Source organism: Oxyura jamaicensis, chromosome 1 (genome assembly GCF_011077185.1).
Source record: "Oxyura jamaicensis isolate SHBP4307 breed ruddy duck chromosome 1, BPBGC_Ojam_1.0, whole genome shotgun sequence".
In the NCBI taxonomy this organism is placed as follows: Eukaryota; Metazoa; Chordata; class Aves; order Anseriformes; family Anatidae; genus Oxyura; species Oxyura jamaicensis.
The window spans coordinates 40,935,446-40,952,475 of NC_048893.1; the positions used below are offsets into that span (position 1 = coordinate 40,935,446).

Consider the following 17,030-nt stretch of genomic DNA (forward strand, 5'->3'; position numbering starts at 1 on the left):
CTTAGAGTTCCTTCAGTAATTATATTTTTATGAATTTATTTGGACTTCATCCAAGATAATGAGTGCTAGGGAAGGCAGTAAAGTGTTTGGCATAGGGGAGATGACAATTATCTAGCTGTTGTGATACTCAGTCTTCCTTATTAAGTATAACTCTGCTATCAACATGTTATAATGAATTTGGTACCCTAAAATTTGTAAGGACTCAGTAATTCCTCAATATGAAATCTTTTGCAGTCTTTCAGAATATCTCCTAAATGTTCAGTAGGCTATGCAAGAGAAGTTTTCTCCAAAATGAATTTAAATAGTCCTTGAAAACATAATATTGAATAATAAGGCCTGTGTCAGGTATTGGGTTTTTGTTTGATTGTTTGTTTTGTTGCTGTTATTTTTTCCAAAAAAAAAAATGTAAAATTTCATAAGAAATAAATAAATTGTTTGCCAGTGCCATCGCTGAATTCACTGATGGCTCTGTGTGGGTGTTCCTTATTGTGGTTATGCAAAAGAAATCACGAGTCAGAAGAAAGTGCAAGAAGGCAGTTATTGTAGTCACTGTCACCAAACCGTCGAGTGGCAGAGTGCTGAAGGAATGGGGGATAGTTGCAGTTCCCCAACATTTTGGCACCTCATTCTTCCTACAGTCTTCCATCTGACATGCAGTTTGAATCGCAAAAAGAATGGCTGCAAATTAGAAAGAGGAGTTTTGACTGAGCTAGAAGAAAGGGCAAAAATAAGATGTATTAGGTAAAATGAAGAAAGAGAAACTGAGGAGCATGCAGGTAATAAGAGAATTATAGTGATATTTGATTAGGGACTAGATTATAGCCTCCCAAATCTAGTCCATGATGTGCCCACCTGTAGCAGCAGTGATGAAGGATAATGTTTTCCCACTTCCTTTTCATTCAAGTGTGACAAACAGGATCAACAGCAAAGCTGTCTTTAGGAAAAGTTTCTCATTCCAGTAATCCATCAGCGTTATCTCCTGAGCTGCTTCTTCCTCCTGTGAGTCTGCAGCAGATGTAGTTACATTGCAAAAAAGCACAGAAATCACTTTGCAAGTCATCTCTATCAGTAATATCAGCTCACTTAGGAAATGCAACCCTGACCACTTTCACTGAGTCTGAGGCAGACTCTGCCTCTGTCATAATGCACGGTCAGTGAGGTATCAGCAATGACAGGTGTTAACAGAAGACAGACAAAGACTGCCAAAACCCAAGGACAAAATAAAATAAATAAAATAAAATAAAATAAAATAAGAGAGAGAGTAGCCATTGAAATGCTTTCAAAATAAAATGCAATAGAATTAAACAGGAAATGAGGGAACACGAATCTTGCAGTTATAGAGATGAATGGGGAAGAATCAATGGCCAAAGAAGGTAACTTTTACTAACCTTGCTATTGAATAAATATATAAAATGAAAGAGGTTGGGTAGTGCTACAACTCTGATGAGGATTTTAAACAATACAAATATGGCTATTCTAGGAATGCTGAAAATCCAAGCATTATGAAGGAACAGTTCTGGCCTTCAACCTGAAATTACTGCAACATTTCTGATCCTGATATGGAATAAAAAGTAACTACTACCAGGTTACTCAGTCCTGGGTGCTAGGGATCCAGAAATATAGCCGAGCAATTACATTGATTCATTACAGTACCTAAAGAAATCAGTCAGCCTCTGGATTGTGGTTTATAACTCTATTTGTTGTAGGATTCATCAACACTTAGGTTTATCTCTTTGCAAATCATCTGATATCATTGACTGGGAATGGTAATGCTACGTGTTATTATTAGTAATAATGAAGGTGTGATTTATTTATTTATTTATTTTGTCATTGCAAGAAATACAAGTTCTCTTGGATAGAATCATATCTGTTTCTGTTTTCATACTCGTCATGAGCTTTTTGTTTCTTGTAAAAGCTGTATTTGCAGATCTATATAGACAAAATTTAGTTAACAAATAGAGAAAAGCTAGGCCTTTTGGTGCAAAAAATCATTTAACTAAAGAGCTATATCAAATAATCATAAGGCTAAATTTTCCCCTCTGCACTGCTTGTGGCTAGCTTCTGCTCTAGGCAGCAACTAATATCTTGCAGCTTGGCCTTGACTTTCTGGAACAGTGGAGCAGTGCTTAAAGCACATTTGAAGTAGAACGAAGAGGCTTTAAGACACTGACATATACCCCTGAACCTCAGGTAACAAATGCCAGCCTGTGTCTGTGAAACACATTAAAGCAGCTTCAGGGCTGCTGTCACTCACACTTCTGCCTGCTCCATAAGTGCCATTAGGGCTGTGGGGAAGAAGATGAATGGAGTGATTCTTCAACAATTTTTGGTGACTTAGCATTGGCGTGGAGGCATGGCATAGGAGTTACCATGGCTCTTTTATGCCTTGGTGACAACTTGGTTGCTTATTAAGCCTGTAAAAACTGGAAACGGATGCTCATCATCTGGCTGTCAGTGTCTAATACACTCAATGGGTAATTGCAATTTAACAGGAGTAGTGTCCTGATTCTTTCACAATAAGAATAGTCCTGAGGCGCAAAATGCATGATTTTCCCTTTTATTTTGATTAAAAGATAACATAGTTGGAAAATTTGGATGTTTTGTGGTGAAATATGTCACCAATACTCACTCTGTCACTATAGTCTTCAGATTTGCTAATTGCATGCCGACTGGGACCATTAAGTTAGTGGCTGATGGTCAGAGTCTGAGTTCTCTGAAATCTTGGAATCACAGAATGGCTCAGGTTGGAAGGGACCTTAAAGATCATCTAGTTCCAACCCCCCTGCCATAGTCAGGGATATCTTCCACTAGATCAGGTTGCTTCAATTCTTTCCACCCTATTTTGTTCAGAGGGAGTGTCAAGGAGATCAACCTGTGTTGTGTAATATTCTCCAAGAGCAATGTGCAGTTCTAAATATATTGGTCTTGCAGTTCTCTGACAGCACTCTTCTTAATGAAATTTTCCTCTTAATTGCTGCCAAAATCAGAGGTCTGCTATTAGCGGTGTGGTGCAGAACTCACAAGGCAGGATGCTCTGTACACTCAGGGCAGCCTAACTTTCTATTATGCAATGTTTTCTTTAATCCTCCATACCTGTGCAAAGCAAGGTTTTCTCTTTTACTGCAAATGGAATCTATGCATTATTTTGAGATAAATATGTGCTAGAAAAACTGAAGCACTCTAATGCTCATGTCTATCTAGGTTAATTCTCATGGCATGACAATATTTGACAGATAGAAAAGATGTTTCTTAGTTAAGAACTTAAGTAGTGAAAGTATTTAAGCTTGCACCAAAACTTGTCTCTGAAACTGAATGCTGCTTGGGAAACTGACAACAGAGAAAGGTGTTAACTGACTGTAATGCTGTATGCTGAATGACTGTAAATTCTGGGAAAACAGGTATGTAAAATTCAGTAAGGAATAAAGGCAAAACTAATGCAGCATTTCAAAGTAGTTTTACAGTCCATAAATGTTCCCATTTACAATCTCTTTTACATAGGTGGTGATCTATAGTTTTCACAAGTTGGGATAAATAACTACAGTAAATAACAACAGAAACAACAGTCAATAAACATCACAGGGCAAATAATATTTTCTCCATCCTTGCACATACCTGGACACTATGTATATATAAGCAACCTGCTAGCAATGAAAGTCGTGATAAATCACAGCCCTATATGACAATCTGTATAGCTATGTAATTGCTACAAGCAAGTTTCACTACACAGCTTGCACTATGACTTGTTTCTGCATCTCCTTAGGCTGTGTTTCCACCATTCCAAATGTGCAATTGCAGATATAGTCCCAATCTGCCAGTTCTTTTGGTTGTTGTTTTTGTTTTTTTCTCCCTCTCTCTTCTGTGTGAATTAACATTCAAGGCAAGCAGCTTTGTCATAAAAAGAAAAAGGAAGAAAAGGTAATGTGTCTGTAAGGAGGTTCCTTTTTTTTTGTATAAAAAATAATAAAAAAGGTTTTACTTCTCCTTACTATTTCTTAACCAGATTAAAAAAAGCAGAATGATAATCCATCCACGATAGATGGCAATGTGTCTATGTTCCCAGATTTATAAATAGGAATTTATAATGGAAAAGTTGTTGTAAAGTAGTTATCTCAGACACATGGTTCTAATCAACAACGCATTAATTAGCAGTACTGAAAAATGCATCAGAAGAGATATCTTCATTATTTTCCCAAAATTTTGCTCTTGAAGTCCCTGAAATCACTCTACAGGATAAGCAGCAAAGCAGACATTAACCCAAGTTTCATGGATGTGTGATCCATAGTGGGCATTTTTTTCTGAAAAAAATAATGAACTCAACATTGCTTAAGCCATTAAAATTTCAGGGAGGAGGGAAGAAATGGAAAAAGGCTTTAAAATCTCATATTTTCTTCTTAAGGGTGTAATCGTATGATTTGTTGCTAAAAAGACTGAGGCATGCAGGTCTAACTTGCCTTTTGGGCAGCTCTTCATTGACCACATCTGAAGCATCTATCCACTCGGAGGAGATGCTGGGATGCCTGGACTGTACTTTTCTGCTTGAGAGGTTGTTTTTTGACATAATAAATGGGGGTCATTTTTGTAGCCACCATCTTTCAGTCTCCAGAGTTAGCAACAAGTCCTTCCAGGCATATTTGTAGAAAAGCAGGGCATTTAGAGACAGGCTTTGTTCATTTGAAAATGAAATGAATTAGGCAATGTGCTCTCAATGTTTGTCCCAAAGGCTAGTATTATTGCTATTTAACCAATGTCTGTCATTTACTGAAATACCAAACCACATATTTAATTTTAATGTTACTGTCACATCTGAATTGATAAGTTACATATGTAAATTTGATTTCAAACAAGAAATTAAATGGCTAATCAGCTGATCATTACACTCATAGTATGTCATTAGCATTTTAGGTCTTACATTATTATTTATCTTTGACTACTGGGTAGTTTTATTTTCACAGCATGTTATTTAACCAAATTGCTATTTTTCTTGTTATATTTAATTAAAACTTGTGAGAAAATATTTGCAAGGGAAACAAGCAGAATTCTTTTTTTTTTTTTTTTTTTTTTTTTTCTTCAATAGTCTGGTGTATCTCTTAAAGAGGTAGAATGTTAGATAAACATGTCCATGGATGTAAGACTATACATATTGCCATCTATATTGCCATCTGCATGCAGTTTAGTCTATTCAAGTAGAGCATTAGGAGCTGCAGTCATTTTTGTGCTGAATTTACATGAATGGTGTAAAACAAGTCAAGGACAATATTGATTTTATTTTTACTTTTCTAGTGTTTATGTGTTGGATTATTTTTCATTGTTTGAGCATTCATCACACTTCCATATCACAGGCTGGTCCATTTAAAAAAATAAGAGGCTACTCGCACGGGCATTAGGGGAGGTTTCTACTTATATCTAATTCTCTGGTTCTCTGGTTTGGTCATCAAGTTTCAATCTTCAGATGATAGTTCTCTGTGGGAGACATTAACACATACTTTTATGTTTTGTTTGTATTTTTTCCTTTAACTTTTTTTTTCTTTTTTTTTGTGGATGGGTTTAGCAGAATACTGAGAGGAATGTTTAAGATTCTTATAAGCCAATAACCTCTTTTTTTCAAGAGAGAGAAGTACAGATGAAGTTTGAAGTGAATATACATTATCAGAACTGTCTTTTTCTTAGAAACCCCAGCAGTTCCTGGCTTGGAGTTGGATTTGGCATTTAGTGAGGAGTAACTTCTTTCTATATGAAATCCCACACATGCTTCATAAGTCAATGTAGATAATTCACACATGCCTAGAAATTCCAGCATATAATTGCCCTGAAAGTGTCATTTTCTCTGAATTTGGAGCCGAGCAGAATTTATTCCTGCCATTGCAGCTCTGGGCTGCTGTGAATGTGCACGGTCCATACACCCACACTGGAGGATTTGTGTGTTTCTCCAGTTCTCTTCCTGCCACTCTGTCTGGTTGTTTGCAGGACTAAGCTACTCAGCTCAAATGCACAGGGGCCAAGGCAGATCTGGGACAAACACACTGGAAAAATGATTGGCAAACAAAGTGGGAAGCTGGGACTGTAAGTCATAGTGGGAAGCAAAATTGGGAGAGTTTAGCAAGGAGCCCCTGTCAGAGACACTGAAGTGTATTTGAGCAAAACCAGGAACAACAGAGAGCAGTCAGTGTACTTGGTCTGCCAAGGAGCTTGGTGAGTGGTTTATTATCTGGTGAAACTGGGGAGGAAAACAAAAACAAAAACAAAACAAAACAAAAACAAACAAACAAACAAACAATAACAACAAAAACTTCAATGCCAGTAGGAAAGCAATGGCTGCTCAGGGAGCAAGACTAAGGTTGAAGGAGATAACTGGAACAGACACAAAATTCAGAAGACAACTGGAAACCTGGGGTGGAGGAGAATGAAAATGTCACTGAGCCACAGAAAGGTAGATAACAAGATTGGGAGAGGGGGATGTGGTAGAGGGCAGCAGTGCAGAAACAGTAGATGAGGGTTGGCCATGCAAAGAGGTCATTAATGGAATAAGAAGCCTGAGCTCTTCTGGGTCTAGCAAAGAGAGGAGATGTGTCTTAGAAGCAGCCAGTCCCAGGGAAGAGACAGTTTGAGGAGGATGGGCACAGTGAATGAAATTTGGAGTTGGTGGTGACCAAATTGTCAAAGTCTGTTCCCATTAACAATCACTCTTCTATAGAGTCTGGTGCTGGACCAGGGGTCCAGCCTGTCTCAAGATTTTTGTATACATTGATGATTCCCCCTGATCTTTCCCTTCTCCAGTCTAAATAGGCCCAGCTCTCTTAGCCTCACTTCATAAGAGAGGTGCTTGAGTCCCCTCATGATCTTTGTAGCCCTCTGCTGGATGCACTCCAGGAGCTCCATGTCCCTCTTGTACTGGGGAGCACAGAACTGGACACAGAACTCCAGGTGAGGCCTCGCCAGGGCTGAGTGGAGTGGGAGGACTTCACTTCTCTAGCCCTGCTGTCAATGTTCTTCCTATAGCACCCCAGGATATTCTTGGCCTTCTGTACTACTGCTTCCAAAGATGGCTGGGTGTACATCTGTTTCCAGCATATGCTACTTATGCCAGTTTACCCTATTTGGGCTAGGTAATACTAAGGGTATGGCAGCATGGTCTCCTTTAGGTGATTTCACCTTGTCAGAGGCCTAGGAAGGGCCTAGGTCATGCTAAGACCACTGGCACCAAATACACACTAGGATTAAGTTAATGCAGATATCTTACCACTACCATCAACATACATAAACATGTGGTGTTCCACACTGGTACATGGCTGACATACAGTGATTTTGCTGTCTGATATGGATGGTCCCACTTCTCAGGCAAAAATTGTCATGACTACATCAGAAGCCGAAAGTTTGGCTGGATAAGACCTCTCAGCTAAACAGTTGGGACTGTTAGAAAATGTGAATCCAAGAAATTGGGAAGCAACACAAACATACAAAAAAAGAACCTTACTGTTTAAAATAAACTATGAAGTGAGTACAGTGCCATAGGTCTAAAGGCTGTGAGACAGGCTAATGTCAACCCAAATATCATGTTGAACTTAACTCTTTCCCACATTCTTTGGGGGTGATCTCCATGTGAGACCTCACCACCAGTTCCCAGAAATCTACACATGTGCCAGTAATTTTCCTACTGTTGCTAAGTCTCCTAGGTCTTAACAGTGCTGAATAACCACCTACCTACCTTAAAAGTAAGTCTTGTGGAGATTCACAAATTGCCATTCTCTTCCCTGTCTTTTTTGATTAGGTACCTATTTCAAAGCCTACCAACTAGATTAAGTCTTGCACAATGCAAGGTGACACCGCCAAAAACTATGCCACCAGTATTTTTCCATAATTCCAGTGTCTAAAACATGCACTTGTGTGGGGGAAACTTGACTTAAATGATCTAAGCAGTCAATATATTGTAATGACTTTAATGAAGAGCATTCTTTTGCTGAAATAGCTCACTGGTTTCTCCTGAATTTGCTCCATTTTGACTAAAATAGTTAAGCCATTCATCTGAAGTAGGATCAGAAATCAGCTCCCTTGGTTTTGCACCTATTATCCACAAGTGCGTGTCCATGAATGCCCATCTGTTAAGTTGGAAGCTTTTTCTATTCCTCTCATTCAGTGAATACGTATTTATTTCATGCAATGTGAAAAAGGTTCCACTGGTCTGTGAATCAGCAAGTTTGTGAATCTCGCTCTTAGATGTTGTACAGGGAGCTTGAGGCTGTGGAAGCCTGTAAATGGACTGAGGCCAGTCTGTGGAGTCTGGAGTGTTGGTTTATCCGGGTTTAAAACAGACCTTTGTACTTGCTCTCACTGCTTACATCCCTTGGTTTCTGGAGCTCAACCTGGGACATGTGCTTCACTGTAATTGATGCAGTAACAGCTGCACTTTGGGTGGATAAAGTAATGCATAACTCTGAATACATTGAATATTTAGTGCGCTCTCAGACTGAGCACCCAAATGCTGGGAAGGCTCCACGCCTGGACTCTGCAGCTGTCAGATGGAATTAACACCACTCCTGTCAGCTCCCAAGGGTGCCCTGAGCACAGTGCGTGTAAAATAGCCAAATGGTACTGTGAAGAGCACCAGAGAAAAACCTGAAGGAGATTAATCTTGAGTTGTTTTGTTGTGCCTGAGGCTAAACCCTGAAAAATGACGAGAAGGCAAAACAGCCACAGTCAGCTCATTAAGTGGGTACTGCCCAGTCTGAATGAGACAGAGTCAGGTAGGGAAAACCAGTAGTACATAGTTGTTTAACTGGAAAATATACCATCATGTAGATGTACATAAGGTTGAGTACTCTAGTGTTAATTTCCTCATTTCTAAACTTTGGAGTGTTATACTCCATGACCTTTCAATGTAGATTTTTATGTAATCTTTATATATGACTTTTAAAATCTGACAGATGGCAAGCTTTTGCAGTCATTATCCCTTTATTTCCTCGGAATGAGACCTGGTAGATTGCAGAAAAAAATCCTAAAGGAAATGATTTCTTCAGTGGTTGTGTCAGTTAAAACTAGAGTGTACAATGTACTGCAGAGAACAACTCAGCAGTGATAAGTCAGAGGACTGTATGACTTAACAGGGCTTGTTCTTTTTGTGCTTTGTGTGGTTCTGGGAAACAGAGCTAGATTGCCTCTGTATTATGCTACTGCTCTGCCTCAGGGAAAGACTAGGCTTGGGCAGGATAAATTAATTTTCATTTGGACTGTGTCTCCCTCCCTTTCTCCTGGCATCACATTTGAAGTTCCTGTGTTGTGTGATCAAAAAGCATGTGATGCGCAGAATCAGTAAGCTCTGCTACCATCAGCAGGACTGTGTACAACACAGACAGTATTAGGGATTATGGAGATACTATCTAACCAGTAAAGAGAAGAAAAGCATCCAGTCTTTAATAAAAGGGTTGTATCAGTGAGGGTGGAAAAACACTTGATCAGTGTAGACAAGGTAACATTTAGTAAAAACCTTGAGGATTAACTTTTAAACTCTACCTGATGTGGAAAAAGGGAAAATGAAATTGTTTATCTTCTGAAATCAAACACATTATTTTTTCCCAGGGCACTGAACATGACTGTACAGAAAAATCCTCATTTAATTTACATCCACAGCCTTACTCCTGAAATATTTCCTTAAAACGGGTTAGCCAAAAATAATCAGGCTTCCCAAAATTTGTTGCTGCTAATTTACTATTAAGGGAGCAAAACAATGTTATTGAGAGCACCTGATGTAGACTAGATTTCTCCCTTCCCTTCCCTTCCCTTCCCTTCCCTTCCCTTCCCTTCCCTTCCCACACTTATTCTCTTTTTCTCTAACTCTGTCTTTCTCTCTCTTCAGGTAAAGTGCTTCCCATCAACTTCAGCCTCCCTCTAGCATCTTCCTGGACCATTTTTTTCCTCTGTAAACTCAGCCCTTGAACATTCAGGTTTCAGTCCAGCTGGCAGTAATGCTGGTGCATGAACAACTCTCAGTCCTCCTGATGTGCCTGGAGTTGCCTGAAGGAAGAAAGTGTCACTGTCTGAACAGGGTAAGTAAAAAGGGATAATCTTGGCAAATATAATTGCTACTAGCATTGTGAAATTTGACATGATTTCTTCGATTACCTGCTCTAGAAATAATGTATTTTCAAATTGCAGTGATGTGTATAATGCCTACTCCAGTTAAGTCTGCAAAACACTTACCATTCTAATTTTGTTCTCAGGTACTTGTAGCTTTATTGAAGCATTCAAATTTCATTCTTCAACTTTTTCTGGAAGCTGCCCAATGCAATATTTTTTTCCAAAAGTAAAAATGGAACAAAATCAAATTATATAAGTTTTAACAGCATATCATTTCCAACTACTGGATTAGTTTTCATCAACATCTCAGATAAACAGTCTGAATAAGTGATAAAGTCCTCCTATGCCACCAAAAACTATTTGTTTTTCCTTTTTTTGTTATGTCAGGAAAAGATTTATTTTTTGTAATAAAATAGGGATGCACTGAAATGTCAGCCTGAGCAGTACGATTGCTTCAGCCTCTATATAAGTTAATAATAACAGTTTCCCGGAAGGATGCTAACTCCAGAACTGTCTAGAGTGTTACAGCGGGTGAGGAGAGTGAAGGTTCCCAAGGAGAAAGTGAAATTTGATAGCTAATATCTAATTTAATGAGTATATACTGTTTATTCTTGTCCTATTCCCTATTAAAGAAGAAATGTCATAGGCACAGCTAGGACTAGGTCTCTACTAAATAACTAATGACAGATCAGAGCTCTGATTGTCTTTCTAACCACATCTCCACTACTGTGTTCTGCCCACTTATGACAATGTAAAGCTTGTCTCCACAAATATGGTATTAAGATGAAGCTAATGTGCAAGAGTATCTTTTGTTGTTCTAGAACATCTCTACCGTCTTTCACAAAAGCTAATTTGTGGGATTTCACTGTTCTTTTATCCCAAGACACCCTTTACCACCGAACATCTCTCTGCCATGTGCACGAGCATGTACATCTGCTCTGTCTTTTCTTCTTCGGCTTCCAGGAGCTAGAAGGGAGGAGAGGAAACAATTTCCCCCGAATGGACCGTAAGAAAAAGTGTTATAATGGCTGATACTACTCAGTTCTGCAGGCATCAAAAAAACATTTGGTGATGGCTTTGTAAAATTGTGTTTATCAGGTAAATTTGGCCAACAGTCAGCTTTCTCAGAACTTATTTTGGAATTATGTATTGTGTGGCCTTGAGCAGCTCACTTCTTGTTTTTAATCTAGATGACAAATATCTATAAATCTTCCATATATTTAGTCTAGTATTTATGTGAAAAAATAAAGCTAAAATAGGATAAATATTTTTTAATCTCTATTTATTAGTAAAGAAATTTATACAGCGGAGAAACACACCTGCAATTGTTCCATATTTTTTTCTATTTTCCAATCTACAGCAAAGTTCAGACTTTGTATCATGTTGTTTTGGAGGATACCTGTTCTAACAAAACCAGAAACTGTTGCTTGGTTCTTAGATGCTGTTTAGTTGTATAACAAGCACTGCCCTTGGCCAAGGGAAAGAGAAGCTGCTTCTGCACAGCATAACATGAAATGAAGTTGAAAAATGATCTGCCACTTGTGTGAGTGGTACAAATTTATGCAAGCTTTGTCATGGTCAGCAGGGAAGATTAATGGAAGATGGGACTAGAGTCAATCAGTGTTGAAACAAACAGAACCAATTAATTAAATGGAAACACTTAGCAGAGCCTGTATCAATAAATACAGATGAATATTGATGTGGATCTGTAAGATTTGGGGCAGAGGGGGATGAAACAATGTAGAGAATAGAAAACACTTAAAGGGAAAGAGTTTCACAATGTCTCTGCCACTGATCATCCAGAAGGATTAGGTACTGATGGGAAAAATGCTCTAGGGCTTGCACAGAAAAGCTGGGGCCGTATTATTTTTCTGTAATATATTTTATCTCTCTATATATAATATAGAATGGTCATGAATTTATGTTTAATCATACGATTAAGGCAAAATCCATGATCTGAAATTAAAAATGTATAACCCTAAAATGCTGTGGGGTAGAAAATATATATTAAAATCGTGTTTTTCCCAAATCAGTTGTTCACACAGTGACAGTTCATTATAATTGTGTATAAAATGACCACCTCTGTGACTAGGAGAGTTTCTCTAGAGCTTCTCATCTGATGGACTTCTCCAGAGTGTCACTCTATAAACAAACAAGAGGAGGATATTGATGATGCTAGGTGTCTTAGGCAGGAGTATGAGGCAGGGCTTAAGAGATGTTTAGGTTTAACTAGTGGTGTAGCTTTGTGTTTTATGAAGCAGGGGAAATCATGAGCAGTGTTTGATAGGGTTCTGATGGGGGCAGTAAGGATTACAGTAACGCCATATGAATCAAGAGGATTAGTAAGAGATAGAAAAAGATGTTAAAATACTTACATCAAAGGCAGTGGTGCTTAGAAGTAAATTCTACAGTCTAGTGTTGTGTGGGAAAGACGATATCTTATTCAAATTGCAGAGTTTGCAGAACTCAGGGAAAAAAATGCTGATAAAAATCTTTTTTGTTTGTTTGTTCTCTTTCAAAAGACTGAAAAGGGCAATACATTTCCAGATGAAGAAATTGAATCATTTGCTTCTTTCTCCCCTACTTCCTGACTACAGCATTAGTAACTAAGACATATACAATAATAAGACATATACAATAATAATAATAGAAAAAATATGAAGTTGTCTTAATAACTTCATTTCTGCATGGCAACCAGTTATCATTGAGGCAGAGGCTTTTTTCATAAAGGAACACTGCTGGAAGGGCTATATATAAGATTCCTGGTATAGAATCCAAATTGAATTAAAGTGCTCTTCTGAGCTGGGAACTGTCCCTGAAAGATAGAAGAAACAGAACAGAATAACAGCATGCAGCTTAAATTCATCTTGCTGTATCTCAGCTCCAGGAAGTTGGTGGATGGTATGACCTCAGAGAGGTTCATCTGACTGCTGAAGGGAATTGTTCAGCTGAATGAGAGCAGTCAGGGAAAAAAAAAAAAATAGAAAAAAGTTTTAAAATGTTGTTTCTAATTCCAGACTGAATTGGAAAGGATCAAAATTGACTCTCTGGGCCTGATGCAGTTGCTAAGAAAATCATATATTCTCCAACTAACACAATTGGGAACAGGTTCAAATTTCATTTCTCTTTTTTATTTTTAAGAAGACCCCTTTTCTTGCCTACAATTACATGAACATTAAAAATGCTCAATATTTTTAGAAGTTGAGTAGGAAAATAAGCCTGCCTTCCCCACTTTCCCAGAAGGGCAATGGAGCTGCTGCATATAATTAATAACACAATTTTGACCAGCATTGTCTAATTTGAGGAAAACACATCTGCAACTTAACAAAGAAATAAATTAAATCTAGTGAGGTGGCAATAAGAAAATTGACCATAATAAATATATTAGTGCAAACATAGACAAGCTATCTGTCAAATTTTATCCCCTTCTTCATCCTTCGACTTGTTTCAAACCACTGTAGACCAATAAGATCATAAACACAGGAAATTGTAATGTTTTTTAAATTGCCTATAGTTTTGAAATTTGGTAAATTTTATCAAAGTAACCATTTTAGTAAGGTATATATGTGCATAATGCTGCTGGGAAAAGTCAGTGTAGAATTGTGCTTTAGACCATTCTCATTTTGCTCCACAGAGGTGATGTGAAACTATATTGGTATGATCAGTTGTATAGCTGCATCTATGGGACCTCCTGCTAGGAAATGGACTTCTCAGCCACTCCTCAGTCCTGTGCCTTCCCTGCCTGCTTATACTTATTACCATCAGAGAAGAGCCCTTTCTAAACAAAAGACTCAAATAATTACTTGTGATTTTTTCCCATGAATTACATCCATGTGTATCACAGAATCACAGAACTGTAGGGGTTAGAAGGAACCTCAAAAGATCATCGGGTCCAACCCCCCTGCAAAGCAGATTCCTCAGAGCAGGCTGTCCAGGTAGGTGTCCAGATGGGCTTTGAATATCTCCAGAGAAGGAAACTCCACAACCTCTCTAGGTAGCCTGTTCCAGTGCTCCATCACCCTCACCGTGAAGAAGTTCTTTCACATGTTGGTGTGGAACTTCCTGTGTTCTATCTTGGGGCCATTACCCCTTGTCCTATTCCCACAAACCACTGAGAAGAGGTTGGCTACATCCTTCTGTCTCCCACCCCTCAGATATGTATAGACATTGATAAGATCCCCTTTCAATCTTCTTTTCTCCAGGCTGAACAGACCCATGTCTCTCAGCCTTTCTTCATAGGGAAGATGCTCCAGGCCCTGTATCATCTTTGTGGTCCTCCGCTGGACTCTTTCCAGGAGATCCCTGTCGTTTTTGTACCGGGGAGCCCAGAACTGGACACGGTACTCCAGGTGAGGCCTGACCAGGACAGAGTAGAGGGGGAGGATCAACTCCCTTGACCTGCTAGCCACGCTCCTTTTAATGCACGCCAGGATCCCATTAGCCCTCTTGGCCACCAGGGCACACTGCTAGCTCATGTCATCTACCAGGACCCCCAGGTCCTTCTCGGCAGAGCTCCTCTCCAGCAGGTCGTCCCCCAGCCTGTACTGATGCTTCTGGTTGTTCCATGTGTATGTCTAAGAGGATTTTATAATAGTTAACATTTATACATTTACATTTATATAACAGATAAACATAGATGAGTCTCAACTGTTTTACTTTTTTTTTGGGGGGGGGGGAGCGGGAGACAAAACACAACAGTTTTGTAAACTTGTGTTTTGTGTTCCCCTTCCCCCCCCCCCCCCAAAAAAAAAAAAAAAAAAAAAAAAACACCTTTGTCTATTGCCAATAATTCCTCAGAAAGTGAAGGTGAACTAGTGAGAGTAGGATTTGTATAATGCTACATTTTTTCTTTACTAAGTCCCCACTGTAGATTGATGTCAATGCATTAAAAGAGTATCTAGACGGTGAAGGGTGGCTGATGCAGAGTGACACTCTTGTAGGCATTATCAGTTTCTTTGCTTTATTGAATTGTTTGCTTCCAAGAAAGAAGAAGAGAAAATCCCATGTTATTCCCACCCCAAGAGCATAGCACTAGTGAGGATTTTTTTTTTCTGATGCAGACGAAAGAACTTCTGACCTGGGTGCTCGTAGGAGTAATGGACTTTGGGCTGTTCACAATGCTGTGTCTCCATTTGAGATATCTATTATTAGAATTTCTGGTTCCCTATGTCTCAAAAGAAAGTTAAGCTGAGCCAGTGGGAACCTACATAACACAGAGACACATTAACAGTCAAGAATTTATAATTTTAGAACAGTAGCAAGCATGCCACTCCCCACCTGAAACTTATTTTTAACATTTTGTGTTTGCTCACAGGCGACTGGGCTGTCAAAGAGTCAAAGTAAGGTTCTTACTAGTTAAGCTTCATAACAGCTCAAGCAGACAGTTTTATCCGATTACGATGTGAGAGGAGTTCTTTCAAAGAACTTAAATAAATAAATAAAGCCCATATCCTGATCCCCAGTCCTGTGTCCTGCAGAGCAGAAGTACTGCAAGGGCTTGCTACAGCATGTGACAATATATGATGCTTCTGTTGATTACCATAGTAAATGAGACAGTGTTTTTCTCTCTTATTCAGAAACACTTTGCTAAAGCATTCAGAATAATTAGTTAAAAACATACTGCTTTCTCTTTAGGAGAACATAGCTGATTAATCTTCTAGGTTAGAAGACACAGGTGTGTGAGGGTAAGAGCCTTGTTTGTTTGAATAAACAGAAAGTGTCTCATAGCTTTGCAAATTATTTCCTTTAAAGCAATCTAGGTAAATGAAGACAGAAATACCTGTTCAATATTTATTCACTGAAGAACAGAGATGTTTCAGTTATGTTTTGTTTTTGAAACAACGTTAAAAGCTGTTCTAGTGTAATTCTATTGAGCCTAATGATTTGTCACCAGAGATGAATTTGGTCCTGGTATCTCTGTTTTCACCTGCCAAGAAAAAAATGTTTTTCAGCTGACTTTACATATTAATCACTCGCAGGCAGGAGACAAGTCCTGGAACAACTCTCTTGTTTATATGGACTTTCTAATTCAATTTTTCTAATGAGTTGGGAGGGAAGTCAAGATCACAGCATTTTTTGTTATGATTTTGAGTCAGTTTAACAGATTCGATCATGTTTATCCCCAAACTCAAGAATTTATTGATGGATTGATCAAAGGCATAACTTAAAAAGTATATCTGTAGAATGAAAGAAGTAAAAACAGGGCTCCTTTGGAGATTTTATTAACTGACCTGCATGCAAAATATTGCTTCAGATGAAACTGGAGAATATTTCAGATGTCTTAAATATTCTAACTTTCAGAAAGATTGGAAATAGTCTACATTCACGCTCTGCCTGGATGGGTGGGACACCTCTAACAGTGCAGAGTGGTCCCACAGTGTTTGGGCGACGGGCCGAGGAGCACTGAAATGATGGAAAATTAATAAATTGTATTTTGAAAGCAGTTACCTTCCATCTATACTTACCCACTGTCCAAGATTTTCTTGGGAAAATTTATGTGACTAGGGAAGTGATTGAAGAGCAACATAGCTGGTGAAGGGACTGGAAAACAGGACATATGAGGAGCGGCTGGGGGAACTGGGATGGTTTAGTATGGGAAAGAGGAGGCTGAGGGAGACCTCATCACACTCTACAACTGCCTGAAAGGAGGTTGCAGTGAGGAGGGTGTTGGTCTCTCTTCTTAGGTAACAAATGACAGGAAGCAAGGAAATGGTCTCAAGTTACACCAGGAGATGTTTAGATTAGGTATTAGGAAGAATTGCTTCATGGTTAGGGCGGTCAAGCGTTGTAACAGGCTGCCCAGGGAAATTATGGCATCTCTATCCTTAGAGGTGTTTAGGAGACCTGTGGACATGGCACTAAGGATCATGGTTTAGTGGTGGACTTGGTAGGTCAGGTTGATGGTTGTCCTTGATGATTCTGAAGGTCTTTTCCAATTCTATGATTCTGTGATTCAGTCTCAT

The 17,030-nt window shown here is 38.8% G+C and overlaps 2 long non-coding RNA genes across 2 annotated transcripts; both read right to left on the reverse strand.

Annotated features, from left to right (window-relative positions):
* Window positions 1–398: 398 nt before the first annotated feature.
* On the reverse strand, window positions 399–992 carry LOC118171585. Its single transcript, XR_004753265.1, has 2 exons — window positions 853–992; window positions 399–678 (listed from the first exon to the last, which is right to left on the reverse strand). It is a non-coding gene; the product is annotated as an uncharacterized LOC118171585 (long non-coding RNA).
* Window positions 993–11,410: 10,418 nt separating this feature from the next.
* Window positions 11,411–13,873, reverse strand: LOC118171588. The gene is made up of 2 exons (XR_004753266.1): window positions 12,444–13,873; window positions 11,411–12,210 (listed from the first exon to the last, which is right to left on the reverse strand). It is a non-coding gene; the product is annotated as an uncharacterized LOC118171588 (long non-coding RNA).
* Between the last annotated feature and the right edge of the window lie 3,157 nt (window positions 13,874–17,030).